The 24,595-nt window shown below is 55.1% G+C and overlaps 1 protein-coding gene across 4 annotated transcripts in view; it reads right to left on the reverse strand.

The window, feature by feature from the left end:
• DNMT3A (DNA methyltransferase 3 alpha) overlaps positions 1-23,394 on the reverse strand; it is a 114,670-nt gene extending 91,276 nt beyond the window's left edge. For 3 of the 4 annotated variants that reach the window (XR_005243268.2, XM_038006650.2, XM_038006651.2), the window contains exon 1: positions 22,035-22,160. The gene's annotated coding sequence lies outside the window, so the exon portion shown is untranslated. Of the gene's footprint in view, positions 1-22,034; positions 22,161-22,638 lie in introns of those variants that run through there. The other variant, XM_007971259.3, reaches the window with a different exon arrangement.
• Positions 23,395-24,595: the final 1,201 nt, after the last annotated feature.

A 24,595-nucleotide genomic window follows, 5' to 3' on the forward strand; every position in this document is an offset into this window, starting at 1 on the left:
CCCTCCTTCCCTCCTTCCCTCCTTCCCTCCTTCCCTCCTTCTTTCCTTCCTTCCTTCCTTCCTTCCTTCCTTCCTTCCTTCCTTCCTTCCTTCCTTCCTTCCTTCTCCTTCCTCCCTCCCTCCCTCCCTCTCTCCCTTCCTTCCTTCCTTCCTCTCTGTCTCTCTCTCTCTCTCTCTCTCTCTCTCTCTCTCTCTCTCTCTCTTTCTTTCTTTCTTTCTTTCTTGGACCCTTGCTCTCTAGCCCAGGCTGGAGTGGAGTGGCACAATCTCGGCTCACCACAACCTCTGCCTCCTGGGTTCAAGCAATTATCTTGCCTCAGCCTCAAAAGTAGCTGGGATTACAGGTGTCCACCGCCATGCCCGGCTAAGTTTTGCATTTTTAGTAGAGATAGGGTTTTGCCATGTTGGCCAGGCTGGTCTCAAACTCCTAACCTCAGATGATCCACCCGCCTTGGCCTCCCAAAGTCCTGGGATTAAAGGCGTGAGCCACCATGCCCAGCCATGAATGGATTTTGATATGGACAGATGTGTGTCCTGGAAGATGTACTCTAATGAGGGGAGTGAGCCAAGCAAGAAGAGGACACGAAAGCCAGAAAACAGAGATTCCAACCGGAAAGTAATGGGAATTCCAAAGATGACCACAAAAGGAAGTCACAGAACATCAGCTACAATGTGCCTAGAAAGCAACCAGCCCAGAGTGAAAGAGGATAGATAACTTAAAAAATGGAACTGAAACATCTTTTACCTGCTGTGATTGCCCGTGTGGAAAGCAATACTGATGGCTATTAGAAAGTGTGGTAGGCCCACCACAAAGAAGTGATAAATGCTGGAGGTGATGGATATACTAACTACCCTGTTTTGATCATTACACAATGTATACATGTATTAAAACATCACATTGTACCCCATAGATACGCACAATTATTATGTGTCAGTTTAAACAAGAAAAAGAAAAAGAAGACCTAAGGTAACAGTATTGTTACAGAAAAATTAAATTATATTAGAAGTTGTGGTAGGAATTAGCAACAGGTACAAAAATAAGGCAGATGAAAAACAAGGTAATTATTAACTTCAGGAAAAAAAAGTAAAAAGAAACTGTTATAGTATACCAGAAGGTTCAACTGTGAATAATAGTTGCATTGAAATAATAAACACTGTATGTAGGTTTAATAAATATATGTGTGTGTATACATGTATATATGCATGTATGTACACACAAATTACTTCTGTATGTACCACAAAATTAATGCCTTAAAACAACACATTATCTTGCAATTCTGCAAGTCAGTAGTAAAAAAAAAAAAAAAAAAGATTCTCCTTACTAGGCTAAACTCAAGATGTTGGCAGGGCTGCATTCTTTTCTGGAAGCTCTAAGGAGAATCCATTTCCTTGACATTTGCAACATCTAGAGGCTGCCCTCATTCCTTGCCACATGGTCCCCTTCCAACTCCAAAGCCAGCAATGGACAGTCTTTTTCCCATCACAGTACTCTCTGCCTCATCAACACCTCCTGCTCTGACTACTTCCATCTTTCACTTCTAATGACCCTTCTGATTACACTGGGCCCACCCAAATAATCCAGGATAATCCCCTCGTCTCTAGGTCATTAATTTAATCACATCTGCAAAGTCCCTTTTGCCATGTAAGGTGACATATTCACAGGTCCAGGGGATTAGGACCTGGCCATCTTAGGGGGGGCCATTATTCTGGCAACCAGATACACAAAGCATTTTTGAGGCTGGACACGATGGCTCATGCCTGTAATCCCAGCACTCTGAGAGGCAAAGACAGGAGGATCACTTGGGACCAGTCTGGTGACACAGGGAGATCCTGTCTCTACAAAAATTTAGAAAATTAGCAGGGTGTGGTGGCACATGCCTGTAGTCCTAGCTACTCAAGAGGCTAATGTGGGAGGATCGCTTGAGCCCAGGAGGTCAAGGCTGTAGGGAGCTGTGATTGTGCCACCACACTCCAGTCTGGGCAAAGATCGAGATCCTGTCTCAAAACAACCAACAACAATTTTTTGAAACAATATAAAAAGATTATTGTCAATATTTAGGGAGGATGGTTGAAGAGTAGAAAGGTTGGGCACGTAAGAGGATCTACTAAATAGGAAATCAATGGAAAATGTCTAAATAGATGAATCAAAAATATGCACTTTACTCAGAAATATGAGATGAAAATTGCTGGAAGAAACAGCTAAGAGAATCGAAAGCGGTTGCCTCTGAGAAGAGGATAAGGGTAGGAGTAGGCAAGGAATCACTGCATGTTGTTAGGAGGTTTTAGTACTATTCGACTTCTTAAATTATATGCATGTACTACTGTGAGTAAATAAAAATGAATTTTTAAACAGAGAGAGTGGGGATGGGAGAAAGGGCTTACATCCCAACTGCAGCCATCGGTTGCGTTTGGCCTCCATTTCCTCCTCTATAAATAAGAGCGTAGCTGAGGCCTTTCCACCTCTGTTGTTCTATGAAATCATCACGTCCCACAGAATAACCATCATCAGCTCCTCACACCCACACAGAGTTCCATCACCAGCTACAACACTGGTACCTCCCTCTCTACCCCCCACCCTCACGAAATGTTTAATCCTACAAACACATCATTCCCACCGCATCCAGCCCATGGGCAGTGCAAGTCAGTGCTGCCTGCATCCGTAACCACAACCCCCGCTCACTCAGCCCTTTCTGAGACCAAAGAGCTACATCTCCACCATCTCCTGGAGCCTCAGGGCTGCTCCCCTGCACCACGCTGTCCCCACTGCCGTCCCTACTTCTTCACCAACCCCAGCCTCATCAGCACCCCCGAGATGACCACCCGAGCCTCCTCTCCATCTTCAGATTGAGAGACTGCTGGCCCCCCTGCCACCCCACAGTCTCTCCTCAACAAGGGCTTGCATATAATTATCCTCTTCCAAAATCAAAACTGTCATGGCCCACAAACCTAAATCCTCACTCCACCAAACACGATCCCAATATTCTCACCCCAAGAGCCCCTTCTTCTCCATCTCAAGTTCTCTGTCTGAATGGCTGAAAAATATCTGAGCATTTCTGCAGCAGGTCCTTCTCCCTCCCTCTGCTTGAATTCTCCTTTTCCTCTAGTGGACTCTAGTTATTCTGTTCTACCTAGACGCCTTCCCCTCCTTCCTGGTGGGAAATGCTCCTCAAGGGGTTTTGGTTGTGCCTGTGCTGACCTCAACACCCACCCCAGGCAAGGGGTGCGCATATGACCAGGCAGAGCCAATCAGAGGCCTCCCTGGAACCTTTTCACCGATGCGATGGAAAGATGCTAACACGGTTGATGTGAGTCAGGGGCTGCCAGCTGCTGTCTTCCCGCCATGTGGGTGAGCCTGCCTGAGAATGAAGAGCTCAGAGATGAAGACAGAGGGATAAAGCATTGAAGGCACTGTCTGGGCCCCTGGTCTTGCTGTTTCTGGAGGCAGGGACATGCATCTCTGAACTTCCGGGTGCTGTGAGCTTTCACTACTTTGGTATGAGTCTATGCTTGTGGCTGACACCCTCCTGACCTAAGGGCCAATCTCAGTCCCCTCCAGGGCTCTCTAGGAGGCCAACTGTGGGGCTTCCAACACTGGCCTTACATCTCACCAGCTGTGTGGCCTGAGGCAAAACTGTGCCTCAGTTTTCTCAGCTGTAGAGTGGGGGAAAGAACTCTCCAGCTCACAGCGCTGCTGTGAAAATTAAAACGGAATGCCCTAAAAATGCTTCCAAGAGCGCCTGGCACAGAGAAAGTACTCAATAAATCTTAACGATGATTACTCTCAGACTCAACCAGCCCGCAGATTTCTCTCCTTTCTTGAAATCCCTGGAGTTCCTCTAAGTGGCCTTCGCTCAGGCAGGAGCTTGTACTTAAGCTCCTCTGACATGCCAGGCACCGTGAGCAGAGCTTTACAATGTCAACATCTCATTAATCCTCACACCTCACCCCAACCCTTTGAAGTGGGTACTATTTTTATCCCCATTTTCCAGATGAGAATAATGAGGTATGGAGAGATTAATAAAACTGCCCAAGGTCACACAGTGGGTAAGGGGTGGAGCCAGACACAGTCCAGGTCCGTCCCACTCAGAAGCTCACAGCTCTCCACTCCCTGTCTCACAATCCACAATCAGCATGTGGCTGCTACAGATCTATATTAACTTTGGGCATGGGCTGGCCAGAAAACAAAGTTTCCAGTCAATCTCTCTTTCCTGGTCAGGCTTGTCTGCAGTGGGAGCGGGGAAGGAGGGCACTGCAGCTTTCTAATCACAGTATTCAACGCCCTGCCCAATGCAGTGGTCATTCACTCATTCATTCATGCAGCTATTTCCTGAGCACCTACCATGTGCCAGGCACTGTGCTAAGGAACATGCACTGTCCTGTTCAATCCTCAAAACAATCCTATGAAGCAGGTCCTATTGTTATCCCCATTGTATAGAAGACACGCAGGCTTAAAGAGGTTTAGTGTCTCTCTAGGGTAGCACAGCCGGAAAGCCCCAGGGCAGGATTAGGAATCCAGGTCCATGTAACTCAGGACCCCTTGCAAACGTGGCAGTTCTTGGTCATGAATGGGCGCGCTAAACACAGATCTCAGAGCCAGCGCCGTGATCAACCGTTTGTGCCTCTGGGGTGACCCTGGCCCACAGATAACAGTCCCATGGCTAAATTTCCTACTTGAGCTTAGGAGGAGGTGCAAATGGGTCCTGTGGGTGACAGAAGGCAGCAGAGCTTCTTGTGCCCCAATCATCTGCTAGGGTGGGGCTCAGCTGGGGGCCAGGAGAAAGCAGAGACCTCCTAGATGGAGATGTCTATCTGCCGACTCTTCCCCCTCCTGTCACAGCCTCTCGTGGTCATAAGACCGGGGATGGATAAGGAGGAGGGAGAGGGAGGGAGGTCTTGGTGCCATTTTCCAGCGAGATGGCCATCACTATTCCATCGCCCTGACTTTCCGAAACATCACTTGCACCCAAACCACCAGCTGTCCAAAAGCCACTGGTGACAGGCCAGCAGTCCTGCCCTCTGCAAAGCCCATTCATCTGGCTCTAGAGTCACAATAAGACGGCTTGTGGCTCTCACACCACTCTCGAGGCCATGGCACCACCAGCACTGGCACCACCAGCAGAAGCACTTATGATCACACCAAACCTGCTGCCACTACGGCGGCCACATGGGAGTCTGAGTCAGACTCCTTTGCTCACACTAATGGTTGCCATGACACAGCCCCAAAAGTGAGCGGGGGGGAGATTTATACCTAAAATAGACACTGTTAAGGAGCCGAAGTTGTTCTCAGGAGCCAAAATGAGCCAACACAGACTTCCGTAAGGCAGCACCCATTTCCAAGTGCTGCAAGCCAGGAGAAGCCCTGTCTAGGGGTCACACGTGCTGTGGGTCAGATGGGCTTCCCACGGCCTGGGGCCTGGGAGTCAGGGGCACAGCGTGGCCAGGCTGAGAGTCCATGTGAGGATCAGACACACATGGTCCTGGATAGGGTCTGGCAGCGACCAGAATGGGTCTGATTTTATCATCCCCAGCAGAAGCAGCCCACGGTCATCTGCACGTTTCTCTACTTTTCCGACCTTCTCTACAGAATGGTCCACAGCTGCCAGCTCCAGAGCCTCTATCACTTAGCCCCCTACGCACGGCCCTGTTCCCCCACCCCACAACTCTGAAATCCTCTGGGGATGCTGACTGTCTTCGTCCTCGGGGGAGAACACTCCCTCCAGGGACATATCACAGTGCTTTCCCTGGGAAAGAAGACACCCCACGCCCGCTTGGCTTTCTCCAACTCCTAACACCACCGAACTGACAGTGGAGAAAAGGAGTTACACCACTGTCTGGAGTGATTGATCCTAGTTACCAAGGAGAAAACTGGATTGCTGATCAGCCACAGAGCCAAGCAAGACTATGTCTGGAACCCAGCGAATTCTCTCAGGCACCTCTTAAGAACTTCCATGCCCAAAGGAAAGCTGAATGGAAAGTTATGGTAACAACAACAACAACAACAAAAGTGGGATAACTAAGGATTCAGGTCCTTTGGGAATGAGGGTTTGGGCTACTCCACCAAGTAAAAGAAGCATGACCTGCTAAGGCTCTGGCTGAGTGTGGAGGAAATACAGAATGGGATAAGAAGACAAGGAAGCCAGTAGCAAGTGTAGCCTTGTGAACAAATGCAGAAAGCAGGCCTCTAGTGGTTTTGCACACTTTCTATTAACTTGATGTGTGTGTGTGTGTGTGTGTGTAGGTTTGCAATATGGTAACCATTTTCTTCTTTTTTTCTCCTTCCCATTGTTTTCTATGCAAGCTGTTGACAGTTAACTTTATAATCTAGTGTTTAGGTAACAATTCTGTTACCTAATTCCGTGGGACTGTGACTGACTTTGAGAAGTTATTATAGCCAGGGATTGATAGAGTGATGGTTGGGGATCTCTGGGAAAAGGGTGAGAATTTCATAAGAAGGATAACTGTCTTGAGAGGTAGACATCTAGTTGTTCGTTTTTGTATGGCAGTTCAGATGTTGTAAAAAGGTGCAAATAGAAGCTGTGTAGCCAAAGGGGTAAACTGAGCCAGTTATCAATTTATTCGCCCATCATTACCTGTGTTGTGAAGATGGAGCTGGGCCCTTTAACTACTTTTCCTTTGTCAGCTGGCACAACTGCGGAGGGCACTGAAGAGGCATTGAAGGAGGAAGCGGGTTTCCTTTCTAGACCCGATGTGCTCTTGTTAGGTTCCTGCATTGTATACAACTTCTCTAGCAGTCAGATCTTGCTGCATGGGCGCTTTCCAGCATCAGGGTCTTGCCAGATATGAAGCTTCCCAGCACCCAGCTCCTGTGCTGTTGCAGCTTCTCCAGCACCCAGTCCCTACGGCATGCAGCTTTCCAGTGCCCAGCTCCTGCAGGAGTGCCAGGCTCTTGCAATGCAGACAGCTTCTCCAGTACCTGGCTCCAGCAACACATGTCAATCAGGATACCCAACAGCCAGGAGCTTCACCCAGCACTCCCCTGGGAAAACTTGGCAGCGGTGTGCTTCCAGCAAGATACCTCCCACAAACAACTTTCCTTGGGACCCAAAAAGATGGGTTTCCAGTAAATTCCAGAGGGTGAATTTCCAGCAAGTTCTGCCAACATGGCAGTTACAGAGACGTTGCCATCCTGGGAGCCATAGCCACACCCTCTCCATCAAGGTCTGGATCTCAGCCCTTGCAGGGCCTCTTCCTTGGGCACTCTGTGGCAACCCTAGAGGTAGGGGCTGTTCTCATAGCTATTATTTTTGTATTCTTTGGAGTTATTTTTACTTCTTCCTAGCCAATTCCTCATTATTCTAATCCAATTAGAGTTAATAATTCGTTATGTGAAACTTTCCTTCTTCCAATCACCATGTAGTTTCTGTCCTCTGAATGGACCCTGACGGATACAGTCACCCATGGCCCCAAAGGGCCTTTTTCCATCCTCATGGCCCTTGAGCTCAATTCAACATCCTGGCCAGCTAATCATTCCCTGCTTCAAGCACTCACTCAACAGCCATTTCTTGAGTGCCATTGTGGAGCTGGGCCCTGGAGTGAAAGGAGACCCTGCTTCTGGAGCTCCCCAGCAACCGCCTTCCTTGTGTTCTCTCCCAGCTGTGGCTCCGTGTGGCTCCGTGTGGCTCAGTGTGACTCTGTGTGACTCCGTGTGGCTCCGTGTGGCTCCGTGTGACTCCGTGTGGCTCCTGGGTCTCCAGCCTCAGATTCCGCAGCTCTGTCTCTGGGGCTGGCTGGGAGTCTTGATCCCACTTCTGCACGGTGGGCGCTCCTCAAAGGTCATGTTCTACCTTCAGCTTTCCTCTAAATGTTCTTCCTTTAAGACACCTGGGCATAAGTCACATAGGCCTCCTTCTGCAAGGGGCTCCATCTCTATTTATTTTCATCCCAACTGGATGATTTACAGTTGCCTAAAATCCTACTCTTCCAGAACATGCTTCCTTCAGAGCTGGCTCTATCTTCTGGCTTTTCCCTCTATGTGGAAGTAACACTCCCCTCCCTTCAGCTGCCTAAGCCCCCAACCCTGGAGAAAACAGGTCCCACCTTTCCCCTGGGTCCTCACATCCAGCAGGTACCGTCCTTGGGCTTCTCTCGACCCCCTATTCCCTCCAGGCCCTTTGTACCTCTTGTGTCTGTGGCACAATAACCTGGCAGATCCCCTGGAGCGCGTCCACCTGCCTCTGGCATCTCCACCTCCCACCCCACCCTCTCAGCAAAGATTGCCCACACATGGCTCCCTCTATGAAAACCTATGACGCCTGATGAAAATTTTAAACAATTGATTGTGAATGTACTAAAACCATCGAACTATACACTTATATGGGTGAATTGTACGGAATGTGAATTATATCTTCAAGCTATTATTTTAAAAAATCCTGTGATGCCAAAGATTTTCACACATGGTAAAATATACGCTCTGGCTTGGTCTCACCAGGGCTGGCTAGAATGCAGCCTCCGCCCACTGCTCTGGCCGTGCCCCCACCTCTCCCAGCTGCATCATTCCAGGCCCGGCTGCTGTCCCGGAATGACACCCCTGGCCCCCACCCTCTCCCTCAGGGCCCACTCAGCTCCTCTCTCCCAGTCCTTCAACCCAACATCTCTCCTCCCCCACACACCGTCCCCTTCTCCTCGACCACCCACCCAGGGCTCATTGGGTGTTCCATGCGTATATAGATGTGTCTGATTTCCCAAAGAGACGAGGTCAGAGTTCATGCCTTGCCTCTTGCTGCCCATCGTCCCCCCTGCCCACAGCTTGTCCCCCACAACCCCATTCCGGGTGACCCTGGAGGCAGAGAGGACTGTGTGAAGTCACTCCCAGGCAGCTGCAACATCCCCAGCACAGTGCTGCGGTGCCTAGAGCGACCCCCCACAATCCCCATTCTAGGGGTCGCTTGGCAGAGCCCCCAAGGCACTGCGTCAGTGGAAAGGCCGTTTGCAGGAGCTCCGAGGGCAGAAACATACACCTGCCATGGGTCTGCAGGCTCACCTGCCCCAGATCCCCAAGGTGAAGGGGGTGGTGAGGGCCTAGGCTATCAGTGAACCACAGGAAACAGGGGGGCTGAGTCCTTGTTTAGCCTGTGACCACCCTCTCCCCACACCGCCCATGGCCACGCTCTCCCAACCCCACTTCCTAGACCAGCTCCCTCTCAGGTCAAAACCAGGAGGACCCCCAAAGGGTCTTCAGGGCCTGGGAGCGGCTGTTGGGGCTCAGCCCCCACCCCCCTACACTTCAGCAGGAAGGAGCTCGCTGCTCTCAGACTTCCCACAGGGCCGCCTTTCTCCTCCTCTGTCCCAACAAAAACAAACCATTTGTGGAGGGGGCAGAGGGAGGGAGAAGAGCCCAGGGTTCCAAGCAGCACATCTCAGAACCATGGGCCCTGCCTCCAGCAGTCCCGCCTCAAACCGTGGCTCTGTCACTCAGATATTTGGGCCTCAGTTTCCCAAGTTGTAAAGCGGGGTGAGAAACAGTCCCTACTTCATAAGTCTATTTTAAGATAGGAGGGAATCTGAGTCGAGTGTTTAACACAGGGCCTGGCACATGACAGGCACTCAATAAATGTTCATTTAAAAAGTATTATGTGCTTGATCAGAAAGAAAGGCAAGCCACATGTTCTTAGGAAATCTAGACTCTGGCCTCAGACCACACCCCGGAGTGGCTTGTGCTCCTCCTAGAAATGGCTGCTGTGCCAGGGTCACCCTCCCAGCTAATGCCCCTAAGTCTCCAGCCCAGGCCCCTTGCCACTAGAATGGGGAATGTATTTACCAGAGAATTTCAACCTGCCACTGTGGCCTCAGGAATCTCTCCCATTCAGGCAGACCACACACACACACACACACACACACACACAGACAGACACATACAGACAGCCACACAGATACAAACACACAGACACAGAGGCACACACAGAGACACACCTAGACACATGCAGAGATGACCCAGGTGCGCACTCGCACACACGCGCACAGCGCCCCTAGTGCTGCACACGCCGGGGCACCTGGAGCCAGAGGATCCTGGGCGGGCCTCCCGACACAGGCACATGCGTTGCACATTTCACCTACTGTATGGGCCAAAGAGGCATTTGGAAACCAGCTTGGGAACCTCATAACCATTCATAACATTGTTCTGAGAGAAAACACAAAACATTGCCCTATAAACAAACATTTGCAATAGAATTCCTCCAAAAGCTTGGAATTGCCTGTACTAGAAAACTAACAGAGCAAGAAGAGAAAAACCACATAAACTTGGTTTGCCTCTGCAAAATTAATACCAATTACAAAAACATTTATGTGAACTGCTTACCATTTACACCTAATTACCATGCAGCACAATTATGCATATCATTAAGGGTATGCCAGATTAATTATGCTGTACATTTCATTTGATTACACCGCCACACCCTGAGTTCATGTATGCCCCACTTCCAGGGGGCCAGTCCTGGAAGTCCATGGCTGCTTGCACAGGTCGGCACAAACCAGAGAAACATGGGTTTCCACATTCAGATGGACCGCAGCCCCCACCCCACCCCCAGCCAGAGACAGCCCGATTCCCGCCCGGCCTTCTTGGCAACATCAACAAGAGCTCCGCTGCAAAGCCATCTTCCCACCAGATCCTCCAGAAAGCAGAGATGCTTCAAACAGCTCCCCAGGGGTGTGGCTGCATGTCACAGGGCCACCATACAGCCCAAGGGCCGTCATGTGTAGCCCTCACAGAGGAAGCGGCCCTCTCGGCCATCTCCTGAGGTCTGGCTCTGAAAGCAGGGCAGCCTAGCCCATGTCCAGGCCAAGTCCCTCCCAAGCTCATCTCCCAGACCCACCAGGGCTGTGTGCCCCTATCCCCTGGCACACTGAGCCAGCTACAGGGCAAGGTCCCAGCTGTGGTCCCACTGGGTCCTGCAACTTCCCCCCTGGCCCCCATGCCCTGTGCTCTCCTGGACAGCTCTGCACAGACCCTCCCTCCCCTTATTAAAAAGAGAACAGGAACTGACCCCCAGTAACTCCCATTTAGCTCAGTAGATGCTCTTCAAATACACTGGATGAACCAGGTTTGCAAGGAATAATTGGGAACAAGAGAGTCAATAGAACATGATGAATGGACCTTCCCAGGAAGGGGGAACTCACAGGAGGAAACAGGCTTCTTGGGAGGCAAAGAACCAGAGGAAGTGCAGAAGCGAGGGAGGGGAGGAAAAAATTCCAGGTTTAGTCCAAGAAGCACTGCTCAAAACAAACAAGAACACCAGCCTGTGAAGTTATGTCCATTTTACAGATGGTAAAACTGAGCCTAAGAAAGGTTAAGTCATCTTCCAACGACACGCAGCAAGGAGGTGGCAGGGCTGAGTTGAAACCACCATCTGTCCAGCCCTCAGCCTGGTGGCCCCGGCCTGATGCCACACTGCTCCTGGCCTCTATCTAAATTCAATGATGCTGACAGGGCTCACATCATTTTTCGAGAAATTCTTTGGAAATAGCCTTCCACATTATCCTTCACATAACACACATAAGCCTCCTTTCTATTTTAGAGGAACAGTTTTTGCTTCTTTTCTGTTTGCTTTCCAAAAATGCTGTCCCCAGCTTGTTCCTCCAATCTCTCTCCACAGACCTGCCTCTGAATGGAGAGTGACGGGAAGGCCAGACAGCTTGACATCAACTTCCAGCCTGCCCAAAGATACTCAGAGGGCGATGAGACTCACCGCAGGTCCTGGGTGGAGGGCCAGGGTCTAGGCCTTGCAGCTCCTCTTTTAGGGAAATCACTGAGAAGCAGAGGCCCTAACTCATCAGCATTCCCAGTGCATGGGTGCAAGCACCTTCCTCAAAATCTTCCTTCAAAAATCTGCAGGGGTCCTAACAGTTATGGACCAAAATGTACCTGCCTTTCTCATCTATCACACCAGGCACCCCGCCCCCAGGCCTTATGACTCAGGCTCCAGCCTCCTTCTGCAAGTCTGGCCTGGCTCAGGCTCCCCCTGGGGAAATCCCACCCGCCCTCAAGCCCCAGCTCCAACCCAGCTCCATGTGGGAGGCACCTCCTGCTCTCTCTGACTCCCCCCAACCCGTGCCCCCTCCATGAAGGGCATCCCCACCCACACGGTTGGCGGAGCTAGAAACCAGACGGCCACCCCAACTCCCCTCTTTTATCCCAACTGTTCCTACTGACTGCACTTCCTAAATGTCACACCACACACGCCCTGTCCAGGCCCACATTGCTGCCTTGGACTTCTGTGCCAGCCTTCCACCTGGGCTCCCTGCCCCTAAACCCTATTGCCCGAGCTCTCCTTCTCGATGCCCTAGAGTTATCCTTCTCAAATACAAATACCAAGCCCGACGTCCATGGATGGATAACATCCCGCCTTCCATGGTCCTCCAGCCCAGGCCCCCAGCCTCACACTCCATCATTCCCTATACTGCAGCTACATGGGGCCAAAAAGTGCTGTTGTCCACCAAGCTAACTGCTCCCTCCCCTTCGAGACTCAGCTGAAGCGTCACCTCCTTTAGAAAGCCCTTCTAGATCTTCTCTCCCCCTGCATCCGACTTCCTTCTCTGAGCCCTGGTAATGCCTGGACATGGTGTGCCAGGGGGCCTTCCGCCCTGCCAGACCCCCACCTAAGCTGCAGTCTCCTTGAGATGAGCGTGACCACTTTCATCTATGCAGCCTGTGTCTGGCACACAGTGGGTCTCTCTTGGATAAACAGATGAACATCATTTGTGGATCTGAAACAGGGATCTCTGGAAAGAAAACTCAAGCGCTGCCAGGCCTGCCAATGTGGGGGCAGCATCTCACCACGCTGGGCCCTGGCTCCCTCCTATTCCAGCATCTCACCATGCCGGGCCCTGGCTCCCTCCGATTCCAGGCTGCTGGCAGGGTGCTGACAGAAGAAAATGCAGAGGTGACTGACTGCCCAACCCCACTGGGCTTCCCAGCTGAGCTTCCAGTACCAGGCAGGGCCCTCAGGCCACCACCAGTTGGGCTGGGAACCATCAGCCTGTGCGTGGATGGCAACAAGCACCACATTGTTGCTGGTAATAAAACCATTAGGAGCCCTTGCTGCGTGCCAGCTGCCAGACCGGGCTGTGGTCTAGACCCTCCCATGCCTCCAGGCCATGGTGTAGAGCCAGAACCCAGCAGAGGCCACTCTCTGCTTAGCTCCAACGAGACCAGTGGGCAGAGAGGAAAGGGAAAGAGGGCCCAGGCCTTGAGGGAGCTACTGGGTCCCCACACGGACGGGGACTCTGAAGAGATAAAAGAAGGTACAGGCAAATCCTGGCTTCACAGGAAGAAGTGGAGGCTCAGAAAGGCTAAGAGAAAATGGTACAACTTATTGGCAGCTGGAAAAAGGGACCTGGGTCAGACAACGGAATGTAAGGAGGACAGAGACATCTTTCTCTGCCCCTGCCACTCCCTCGTGGCCCCTGACTCCCAGCCCAGAGTCCACCGTGGGCTTGGGGGTCATTCTCAACTTGATGATCTCTTCCCCTCACCGTGAGGGGCCATGGGGAGGACAGGCAACACTTGCAGGGTCTGTTTTTTTTTTTCTTTTGAGACGAAGTCTCACTCTGTCGCCCAGGCTGGAGTGCAGTGGAGCGATCTCAGCTCACTGCAACCTCCACCTCCTGGGTTCAAGTGATTTTCCTGCCTCAGCCTCCAGAGTAGCTGGGATTACAGGTGCGCACCATCACACCTGGCTAATACCCAGGTCCCTTGTATTTTTAGTAGAGACAGGATTTCACAATGTTGGCCAGGCTGGTCTTGAACTCCTAACCTCAAGTGATCCGCCCGCCTTGGCCTCCCAAAGTGCTGGGATTACAGGCGTGAGCCACCGCACCCGGCCACTTGCAGGGTCTTACAGAGCAGCAGGGCTTTGTGGGGGGGTCACCCTAACCCTCAGACAGCCCTAGAATGACCCCCATGTAAAGAAAAGCAGCTCATGCCTCCTGAGCACCTTCTCTGTGCCAGGCACAGTGCTAGCTGTTTCATAAAATAGTGCATGTCATTCAGGCAACCCCTGTAAGATGAGGCCGCTATTCTTATCCCCGATTTACAGATGAAAAACCTGCAGCTCCAGGTGGTTTGGGGCCAGCAGCAACTGAGCACGAATGGGGCTGAGACAGTCCTCCAGGTCGTCCTGACTCCCCAGCGCCTTTCTTGCTCTGCACATCTGTCCCCTACCAGCCTTGGACCAAATGGCTGGTTTGTAGAGGGGCCAGTTCTGTGCTCGCCTCCAAGTCATGGATCCTTTTATGTCTGTTCCTGCCTTATTCCAGGAGCAGGGCCAAAAAAGTGCACAGACCCTTCTCACGTCCTACTGAACAGGGGCAGCCTCAGGGGAAAGGAAGCTCCAAGAGGTACCCATGGGTGAGGTGGGGGAGGGGAAGGGAAGAAGGTGGTAGGTGCTGTTGCTAAGCAACCAGCCCTGAGCTTCCTGGGGTAGCAAAACGACTGCAGACGGAGGAATTGCATTTGCCCCCACCTCACCTCTCCACCCCATCGTCTGGGTAATCACTACCTGCTCAGGGACCCCTAGATCAGAGTTGAACCCACGTGCCAAACAAGTTCCTAGACACCCCTTCTACCCCTTCATGGGACCTCCTGAAGCCCCACTTTGTCTCCCTTGGGTGTGGCCTCCCAGGAGGCTCTCACGATGCCAGGGCTGGGTCACCTGAGCTCCATACCTGGACCAGGCCCCAGTTATACCTCCAGTTCCCCAGGAACCATTTGGGCCACAACAGCCCATTAGACTGATGCTTCTGGGGAAGACCCTCAGTGATTTGTTCTCCACCTTGGGTGAGAAATGAGATTCAAGTCACCATCCTATAAAGCTAACTTTGTCCCCTGTCCCTGGCATGGGCCAGGGTGCATGCAGTCAGCGGCCTATTTTCTGCTCTCACCTAATCCCTACCAGCCTAGGCCTTTGCTCAGAGGCCTTAATATCTGCGATATTTCTCCCTGCAACCTTTCCGGAAAAGACAGGTACCTGAGTAAGCTTACCCCTTGCTGTCAGTCTCTACACCAGTTTCTTATCCACTATAAAAAAGAGTCCATCCCTCAGCCTTAGGTGACTTAATTCTTTTTTCTACATTCTTATCCACAGGCTTTTAAAAAGTGTAGTTTTATTCTTGTTGTCATTAAGAAAGGAACACAAGTTCATTTACATTTTTTCAAAGAAAACAAAAGTGTACAAAGTTAAAAAGCAAAAACTTGTTCATAGGTTTGTATCTTTCCAGAACTTTTCCATGCATGTACAAAGCTATACATGTGTGTATTTGTATCGAATTTAAAGAATTTCACAAAAATGAGATTAAGCTATGAACATTTTTTTTTAACCACAACATTACTGCATGGGGATCTAACGCATCAGAACAGACGCGCTGACCACCTTGTTTCGAAGGCTTTTAGGGAATCTAGGTGGATTCCCCTTTACCTGTTCGTTTATTTAGTACTTCAGGAACCTATACAGGTAATCGAGCAGGCCTTCCAGAAGCCTCCTTCCAAACAGGTTCTGCTCCATGGGGTACTGGGGGATCCCACTGGCTTGGCAGGGGCAGCGGTGAACTCGCCTGTGACTCCCAGGGTCCTTCAGGGAGTGGTGGGGTAGGGATACTCCGAAGGCCTCCTGCCCCCAGGCCACAGCCCTTCCCAAGTATTCCCCAGGACACAGCCCACACTCAACAGCTTAGTGAGCCACAAATCTAACCCATGCCCCATAATCTCCTCTCTAAGCATCTTTTTACCTTTTCAAGGAAGGATCACTGGAACCCATGACCTAGCTGATCTATCAGATCTCGAACATCTGCACCGAGACCCCTCCCCTTTCATTACAGCAAGAAGAGCACTAGACTAGGAGTCAGGAGACCCAAGTTCCAGCTCTCTGGTTACTGGCTGTAAGAGATGGTCCTCCGTCCCCTCTGTGCACTCAGATGGGGCATCTAATAACTGGCTCAGAATTAAAAATGACCTTGACATTTGAAACAGAAGCAGAGAGGAAAGATCAATAGGGATGGTGGCGAGCTGGGCTGTGACCACAGGACAGAGAAAATAGGAACCTGGTCATATATCTAAATAAGGCTGGGCAGCCTTAAGGGTCAGAGAGGACCACAGCAGGACAGGAGTAGGCAACACAGAGCTACTGCTGAAAAAAACAAAAAATCCACTCTATACTGGGATTTAGTTAGGAAAGCCCCAGGCTTCTGTGCCTCCCTTACCCCCACCCCGACTGCCCACCAAGCACCCTTGCTGTCCTCCAGACAGGCTGGTGGCTTGTGATGTGATCAGCAAGGGAGATTTGGCCCAGAAGGCCCTGCCCACCAGCTGTTCTTGCAGGGGGCTGCTAGGCACCTGCACTCATGCCTGGGGGCCTGGGCCGTCTGCAGGGCACCTCCCTTCTGGGTTGGTGGCTCGGTTCTGCCCAGCGTGTGTGTGTTGGGGGGCAGGGTCAGGCTGTAGAGACAGGAACCTGACGTCTCCACCCCCATTTCCCTGGCACTGGCAGCCCTTTGCAGGAATGTTCTGGATGCTGGGGCACCTCAGCCTAGTGGAATGGGCAAGGGGGGACATGGAGACCTCTGGGAGGCCAGAAAAGGGACCCTTCTCCTCCTGCCACATCCTCACCATGACTGCTATCACTCGCACACAGACCAGACCTGACCCTGGCCTCCCCCTTCATCGTCACAACCCCCTGGGGTCAGTGTAATTTAAACCCTGCTCTGTTGCTCTCCAAGTCTGAGCTCTTAAGCTCTGGTCTATGGAATAGAAAGAATCAGGATCCGACACCAAATGAGCTCATTTGGCCCCTTCCCCTCCCTCCCTGCTGTCCTCTCTCCACCCCCACCCCGCACTGGCCGCCACACTCAGGCAGTTCAGAGCAATTCTCCATAGGCCACAGAGCAGTTCCGGAGTGCAGGGACCTCCTCCCCAAACCAAGGCAGGGCCTCAGCCTGGCCTTCAGCACAACCCAGGCCCCAGTCCACCTCCTGGGCACTAGAGCCACCCACAATGATGCCCTGGCCCTGAAGGCCTGGCTTCCTCCCTGAAGTCCCACTTCTGTGCTCTGAGGTGCTTCTGAGATGCCACCTCCTTCAAGAAGCCTTCCCTGATGGCCTTAGTTGGTTGTGACCTCACTCTCCTTTGGGCACTTTATTTCTCCCTCTCCAGTGACCCCAGTACCACTCTGCAGTCCTTTGTTAGCTGGGCACATCCTAAACGCACCATGTCCCCTCAAAGCCAGCACAGGGCATGGCTTACAGGAAATGCTCAGCACATCTCTGGAAAATGGAAGCGAATACGGTGGCGAAGTGCTGCTGCACTCAAGACAGGATGAGAATAACGAGCTGAAACTACAGCAGGAGGGATTTCAGGTGGAAGAAAACAACCTGTTGACATGCGATTTGTTCAACTCAACAGATTGCTGAGTGGCACCGAGGAGCCTCCCACCTCCCAGGATTTTGAATCAGAATCGGCACTTTCCTCATCTGACCAAGATTCTGCAAAAGACACAGGAAAGTGGATGAGGCTTCTTAGAGCACTTCCTGCAGTGCTAGTCCACGTGAGTCGCCCAAATGATGAAAACAGACACAGCTAACAGGAGGGCTCCCGCTCTGTTAAGGCTGTAACGCACATCATCTCACTCCATCCTCACAACCACCTGTACGCAGAATCCATGAGCACTCCCATGTTACAGGGGAGGAAACTGAGGCCCAGGGAATCGAGTTGCCGCCCAAGTTCCTGCCGCTGGGAGGTGTCAGAGTGCAGCTTCCTGTGGCTCAATGGCCTCATGCTGCCCTGACACTGGCTCATGTGGAAGCAAGTCCTCCCCATCCACAGGCAGTGGCACACCATGTACACATACATCATGCACAGACACACGTGCACTGAACCTCGTCTTGCCCACACACTTAGCCAAGTGGAGGCAGGCTCGGACACAGACATAAATCTCAGGCTGACACTCCATGGATCTCAGATTTGGTCATGTTTTTAGGGAAAAATCGTCAAAAAGAGAAATGATTGAAAATGAGCCCTCAAAATTAAAGTGGAAAGGAATGTGGCACCTCTGGTAGACCATTAAAGCCCTGCTCAGGAACAGCAACTTCCGGCAGAAACCCAGCCACAGGCCAGGTGGGCTTCTTATGGGCTCTCTGCTCATCTACTACTATTCAAATGGAAGTGGAAGCTATTCCCCGGGGGCTGCAGCATGGGGAATAGTACTGGGGTAGATGCTCTGGCCCTACCTGCTAGAGGCCAGAGACACATTCAACTCCCAGTGGGGCATGGGTTGGGGAGGACACGAGCACCAAGTCCAGGACCCCAGGCCAGCAAGTTGGAGGCAGCAGGAAGTACCCAAGGAGAGGCATGTGACCCGCACGTGAACGGCCCTGCAGGCCTCAGGCTCTGGGTAGCATGGACAACCCTGAGAAGAACTGGGCGTCACCTCCCACAAACAGTACCGTACCCAGTACCAAGAGCTCTCAGAGCTTAAACTCCTCTTTCAGCCTGCAATTCTAACGTTTGGGTTCTAATGCTGACATTTCAGGCCCAAAGATAGGGAGAGGGTAGTCTGTTTTAACTCACCCATTAGAGTCCTCTTTCTACCTGGATCCCAAAAAGAAAAGCCTTGGGGGAGTCTGGCTCTTGCTGGGAAAGAACTTGGGTCTTTCAGGGAGGTGTGAGCCTGAGGAGCTGGCCTGTAAGTAGGAGGTGGCCACTGGGCAGCGACGCACAGCAGTAGGGGGAAGGGAGCCCGGCACTAACGCTGCCTCGCTGCCTCGGGGAGAGGACAGGATGGCAGTACACTCCCCTCATTCAGCAGACTCCCTCGGAGGCCTCATCACTTGTCCAAGGGACCCAGAGAGGCAAGGCCCCTGTTCCCTGGAGATCACAAACTGAGAGGGGGGACGGACACATGCAGCAGCCCAGGTAAGAGGTGTAGTGTGGGGCGTCTTCCCCTGAGTGCAGGCCTGGCTCCACTTCTTCCTGCCAGTGACCCTGGACAAGGATTTTACCGTTTGTCCTGTCTTCCTAGCTTTTTGAGAACCACTGGTAGAGGTGGGTGTGAAAGCGATAGTAAAACATCCATAAGGGACTGAGGAGCTTACTGTGAATTGGACTCGAAAAGGAAACCTCAGAAATTATCCACACACAGGGATTTATACACAAACCTACAGAATACACACGTGCTGAGGCTTAAAGGAGGCTGTACTTTTTACACCCTCTGCAGAATTGGACGTGACCAACCCGTCTTTTGCAGGGGACCCTCCTCACACTGCCTCTCCTTCCCAAGCCCAACTCGTTTGGGGGCCCTGATGTCTGTTATATCTCCTTCTCTTTGGAAGCCTTCCCCTATTACTGCCATGTGCGGAAAAACAGACCACCCTGTCCCCATTTCTGGGCCTGAAATTCCACCACTAGAATCAGAGCCATAGAATGTCAAAGCTGGAATGGACCTTCCGACTCTAGTCCAACCCCCACCCCACAGAGGAATCCTGTACGCAGACACCCTGACAGATGGCCGCTGGCGTCCTCTCCTAGGCTTCTCCAGGAAGGACTCAGAGGGCAGCCCTGTCCCTGTGGACCAGTCCACTCCTTGAGTCTAGAAGGAATTCACCTTTCTTGGGGTCAGTCTCCTATGGAAGGAACTGGTGCCTGGGTGGGGTAACAAGGGAAGTTTGGTCGGCCTGAATCCGCAGCTGCTTATCTGGGGAGGAGCTGCACAGAGGAGGGGGACCCACCAGGGAGGCAGGCAGGTGCCAGAGCTGCTGCACAGGCCAGCCTGCGCCGTCGCCTGGAGCCAGCACATGTGCACACACACACACTCCCACCTTGACAGAGCCACCTGTCACAGCCCAAGAAGGGTCTCGGTGGAACCTGGAGGCAGAGGGGGACCATTTTGCTCCAGAAACCCAGCAGGAACTCCCCACAACCCAACTGTCCAAAGGCAGGCACCTCAGAAAACTACCTGGTGATGGCCCCTGCCAGCCAACCAAAGAGGGTCCCCCGGATGCCTGGCCCCCCAAATTCCACAGGCCAGTCCTAACACCCAGGCAACAGCAAGGCGAATAGCTCCCCTGGCTGCAGCTGTCACATCTGCTCGGGAGGGAGGGAAGAGGCGACACTGGAGCAGCACCTGATCCCAGGATCCCTTCGTAGCCGCCCGCCCAGGAGGCGGTTCAGCCGCTGGCAGTCTAGGGTGAAACATGAAGACTGAGCAGGCCCCCTGGGATGCTGATGGCAGTCTCTGGGCACGGCAGTGAGGGGCAAGTTGGGTCACAGGGCGGAGGGCGCTTCTCCCCAAGGCTTCTGTCCCCGCTGGTTTGGAGGGGGGGTAGCTGTGCGGCTCTGGGGCCCGGCCGTGCCCACCCTCCCGCCTGCGGCAGGCCAGAGCTGCCCTGCTGGGTGCCAGACGCCATGTTGGGTCAAGGTGCAGCCACAGGGGGCTCCCCTCAGGAGCGTGGGGGAGGCAGCCCCTGGGAACCAGAGGGCACCGCTCCCCGCTGCCAGGGCGCCGACACCTCCTCAACTAGCCGTGCAGCGGAGAGAGGGTGCCAGGACGGAGATGAGGAGAGGGGGATAAATAGCAGAGGGGCGCTGGGGCGGGAGAAGGTGCCCCCAAGAAGGGAGGCTCCAGGAAAGCGAAACGCAGTTTGGCAGTCCCAGGGCCGCGGGCCCCAGCGATGAGGGGCTGGGGGAGGCCAGGGGCGGGCCCTGGACCCGCGCCAGCCCGGTCCGCGCCGAAGGGGAGGGAAGGCAGGGCGGCCTGGGGGAGGGGAGCTGGGGTGAGGGCGGGACACGGACCGCGGCCGCCTGCGGCTCCGAAGCTCGGGGTCTCCCGGGGTGCGGGGACGTGGGGCCGAAGACCCCGCTCCGCAGCCGCGGCGAGGCCTCGTCCTTCACTGTGCAGATGCGAAGCTTTCAAGGACACGTCTGCACCGGCCCGGCGGGGTGCGTGTGCGTGAGTGTGTCCGCGTGCGTGGGAGTGTGCGCGGGGGGGCGGCAGGGGCGACCCCGGGCGTCCCCCTCTGGGCCGCTCCCGGGCCGGGCCCCGCTGCTCCCACCCCCGCGTTTTCCGGCCCCCGCGGCCCGGGCCCGGGATCCTCGCCCGCCCCCGCCCCGCCCCCACATTGCGGCGCCGCCACCGCGGCCGCCCCGGCACCCACGGCCCGCGGTGGGGACAGGGAGGAGCCGGGCACGACCACCCCGCTCTGTGCCGCCGGCACCCCGCGGGGAGGTGTGCCCCCTAGGCAAGCGCTCTCCCTGGCCCCTTCGCCCCTCCCGGACCCGTCGGCGCCCCGCACCCCCAGCCACAGGTGGCCGGAGGAGGATCGCGGCGCGGCGCTCCCCGGCCCGGCCCCGCCATCACCCCTCGGCCCGCCCCCGGGGGCCTCCCGGGTCCCCCGCCCCGCGGGGCCGAGGAGGGCCGGGCGCCGGGGGGAGGGGCGGGGGGCCGGGTCGTGCCAGGCTGCCATTTTCTGCCGCCGCCGCGGAGCCTGCGCTGGGCCCGGCCCCCGCCCCCTCCCTCGCTCCCCCAAGCCGCCGTGGGGGCCGATCCTTCTGGGTCGGGGTCCGCGCCCTCCGGCGCCCTGGCCGCGGGCTCCAGGCGGGGCCGCGGGGCGGGGGCAGAGCCCGGAAGGCGGGGGCGGCCCGGCCGGGGCCCCTGCGGCAGCGCCGAGCCGGGCACCGCGGCGGAGGCCGGCGGTGGAGGGGCCCCCCGCGGCATTGTATAGACTTGAACTTGAGCCCGGAGCCGGGCGGGGGCGGGGAGGGGGGTCCGCGCCGGGAGCGGGCGGGACGGGAGGGGGCGCCTGCCGAGCCCGCGGGGACATAAACAAACCCTCAAATCCCCCGCGCCGCCCCGGCCAGCCCGACCCGCCGTCCCCGCCCGCAGTCCCGGCCCCGCGGGCGCCCGGCGCCGAGTTGCGGGGGTCCGGGAGCGTGCCCCGAGCCGGGCACTGCCCGCCGCGGGGTCCCCCGCCCGGCTCCCCGGCTCCCCGCCGCCTCCGGGCCGGCCTCCCAGGCCGCCAGCAGCGGCGCTTATTACCGTGTGGCCGGTGGGGTCGGGCCGGCCCGGCTGCGCGCCCTGGTGCCGCGGCGCCGCGTCCCGGCTCGTCCTCTGCTCTCGCCGCCGCCGCCGCCCGCGCGCCCTCCCTCCCTCCCGGCCCGCCTGCCTGCCTCGCTCGCTCGCTCCCTCCCTCCGCTCGCTGTCGCGCTCCCTCTCTCCGCCTCCTCCGCCGGGTCCCCCCCTCCCACCCCTTCTCTCCGCCTTCCTCCTTCCCTCCCTCCGGCCGCCCGCGGGCCCAGGCCTCCGCCCGCCGCTCGCCCCCCGCGGCCGCGCTGGCCCGGGCCCCGGCGCTGCGGAGCCGGCCCGGGAGGCAGCGCCGACTGGGGGGCCCCGGGGCGCCGCGGCGGGAGCGGCCTGGGCGCGCGGCCGGTCCTAGCGCCCTCGGCGCGACTTCCCGGCCTCTGCGGCCCCGCCAGGGTCCCCGCACGCCGTTTGGCGGAGGTCCGGACCCCGCACCGCCCCGACCGGGGGCCGGGCCCCGGGCGCCCCGCCTCGGCCGCGCTCCCGGCCACTCAGAGCCCCTGGAGTCGGAGCCGAGCCCCGGGCCTCGCTGCAGCCCTCCCCACGCGGGGCGCCCCGCTACCTGGCGCTGCTTCTGCGCTGGGTCCCCGCATCCAGCACTGGCCGCAGGGACAGCGGCCCCTCCTCTCCCCGGGCCGGTGTCAAGTGCCTCCCCCCGCAGCCCGCGGAGCCCCCGGCGGCCTTCGCCCTGCAGTTCTCCCGACTTCCGCCAGAGCCCACTGCGCTCTGCCTGCCTCAGCACTGGGGCTGGGGACAGCAGCGCCGGCCCATCCGCACCGCAACCCCAAACCAGGTGCCGCCGCGGAGTGGAGGCCACTCCGCTCTACAGGGCCAAGGTCGGAGCGCCAGGCTCCTCCTGGCCGTCCCGCAGGCTACAGAGCTTCTCTGAGATGAGCTGCCCTGAAGAGAGTGAGTTCCCTGTACCTTGAGTTGTCCAAGTAGAGTTGGGTGCCCTCAGTTGGGCACTGGAAGACTGAAAGATTTCATGAGGTGGGAGGTTGAACGAAATGACATTGAAGGTGTCTTCCAGCTGGAAGATTCTGTGCATGCCTACACACCGCCCTCACCCCTTCACCGTGGGGGCTGTTCTCCTTCCCCATGGAGCGCTCAGGGATCCAGGTTCCTGACTTGGGGCATCTCTGTCTAATTCCGCGAGCACAGTCACTGTGTGCTCCTCTCACTCCTCCAGCAGCCTCTCTAGGACTTGGGACTGGGCCCCCCCACCCCTGCCTCCAGCCTCCTTGCGCGCCCCCGCACCCCACCAGCCACCCGCAGATCTGCACCCCGAATTCTACTCAGCACTTCAACTACATCACAGTGCCCTACTTGTGGGCAGGGGCCATCCTACTTGTTGGTGGTGGGACTCACTTCACAGTGAAGCGGGTCCTACTTTTCCCTTCTCCCCATGCAGCCCAGCCCCCACCAGTGCCACCCTTTTAGCGTCACAGAACGGAGTTGCCAATTTCTCTGGGACCGGGAGCTGACTGTTCATACAGCAGGGAAGGTTTTCCTTCGGGAGGTCCTCCAATGCTTCCAGGTCCCTCGTCTCCCCAACCCCCGCCCTGAGCCTCAATATCTGAGACCAACTTCTAGGCCATAGTTCTGGCCGTTTTCAGTGTCACCCTCACTCAAGTGGCCACCCCGTCCTACTGATGGTAGACCCTGTTGTCCATGGTCCCCACCGGCCCAGAGACTCCCAATGTTCTGTGAGGACAGGCGCCACGTCTGTCATCCCTGTAGCCCAGCACTTGTGTTAGGAGATTCTCAGTAAACCTTGGTGGAATTAACATGTGACCCTCCTGGGCACTTCACTTTCTACATCAGGAGGGGCCTTGGTGAACACTCTAAATGGCGCACCCAACTTGGCAAAGGAGAAGACCATTTTTAGAAGGATGACTGAGTTACCTCTGCCTTCATCAAAGGCTTACGTAATACTGCCCCCAAACAGCAACGACTGTTTACTGAGTGTCTACTATGTACCAGGCACCAGACATGGCATTTTGCCTAGTCTTCACCAGCCCTGTGATATAGTTTGTACTACCCTCATGCTACAGATGAAGAAACTGAGGCTTAGTCTTAGTCAAAGCCATACAGTTGGGAAGTGGCAGAGTCAGGATTCAAAGCTGAGTTCATTCGGCTCTCAAATCACCCCCCACACAATCTTTTTTTTTCTTTTGTTGAGAAACAGTCTCTCTCTGTTTCCCAGACTGGAGTGCAGTGGAGTGATCATGGCTCACTGTAGCCTGGACCTTCTGGGCTCAACCAATCCTCCTGCCTCAGCCTTCTGAGTATCAGGGACTATAGATGCACAGCACCGTGCCTGACTAATTTATTATTATTATTTGTGGAGATAGGGGTCTCTTTGTGTTGCTCAAGCTGGTCTTGAACTCCTGGGCTCAGGTGATGCTGCCAACTCAGTCTCCCAAGGTGTTGGGATGACAGGCATGAGCCACTGTGCCCAGCCCACACCACACTTTTGAAACATAGTTGCTTTAAGAAGCTGAAATTCAGTGGGTGCT

The sequence above is a fragment of the Chlorocebus sabaeus genome, chromosome 14 (genome assembly GCF_047675955.1).
Source record: "Chlorocebus sabaeus isolate Y175 chromosome 14, mChlSab1.0.hap1, whole genome shotgun sequence".
NCBI classification, from domain to species: Eukaryota; Metazoa; Chordata; class Mammalia; order Primates; family Cercopithecidae; genus Chlorocebus; species Chlorocebus sabaeus.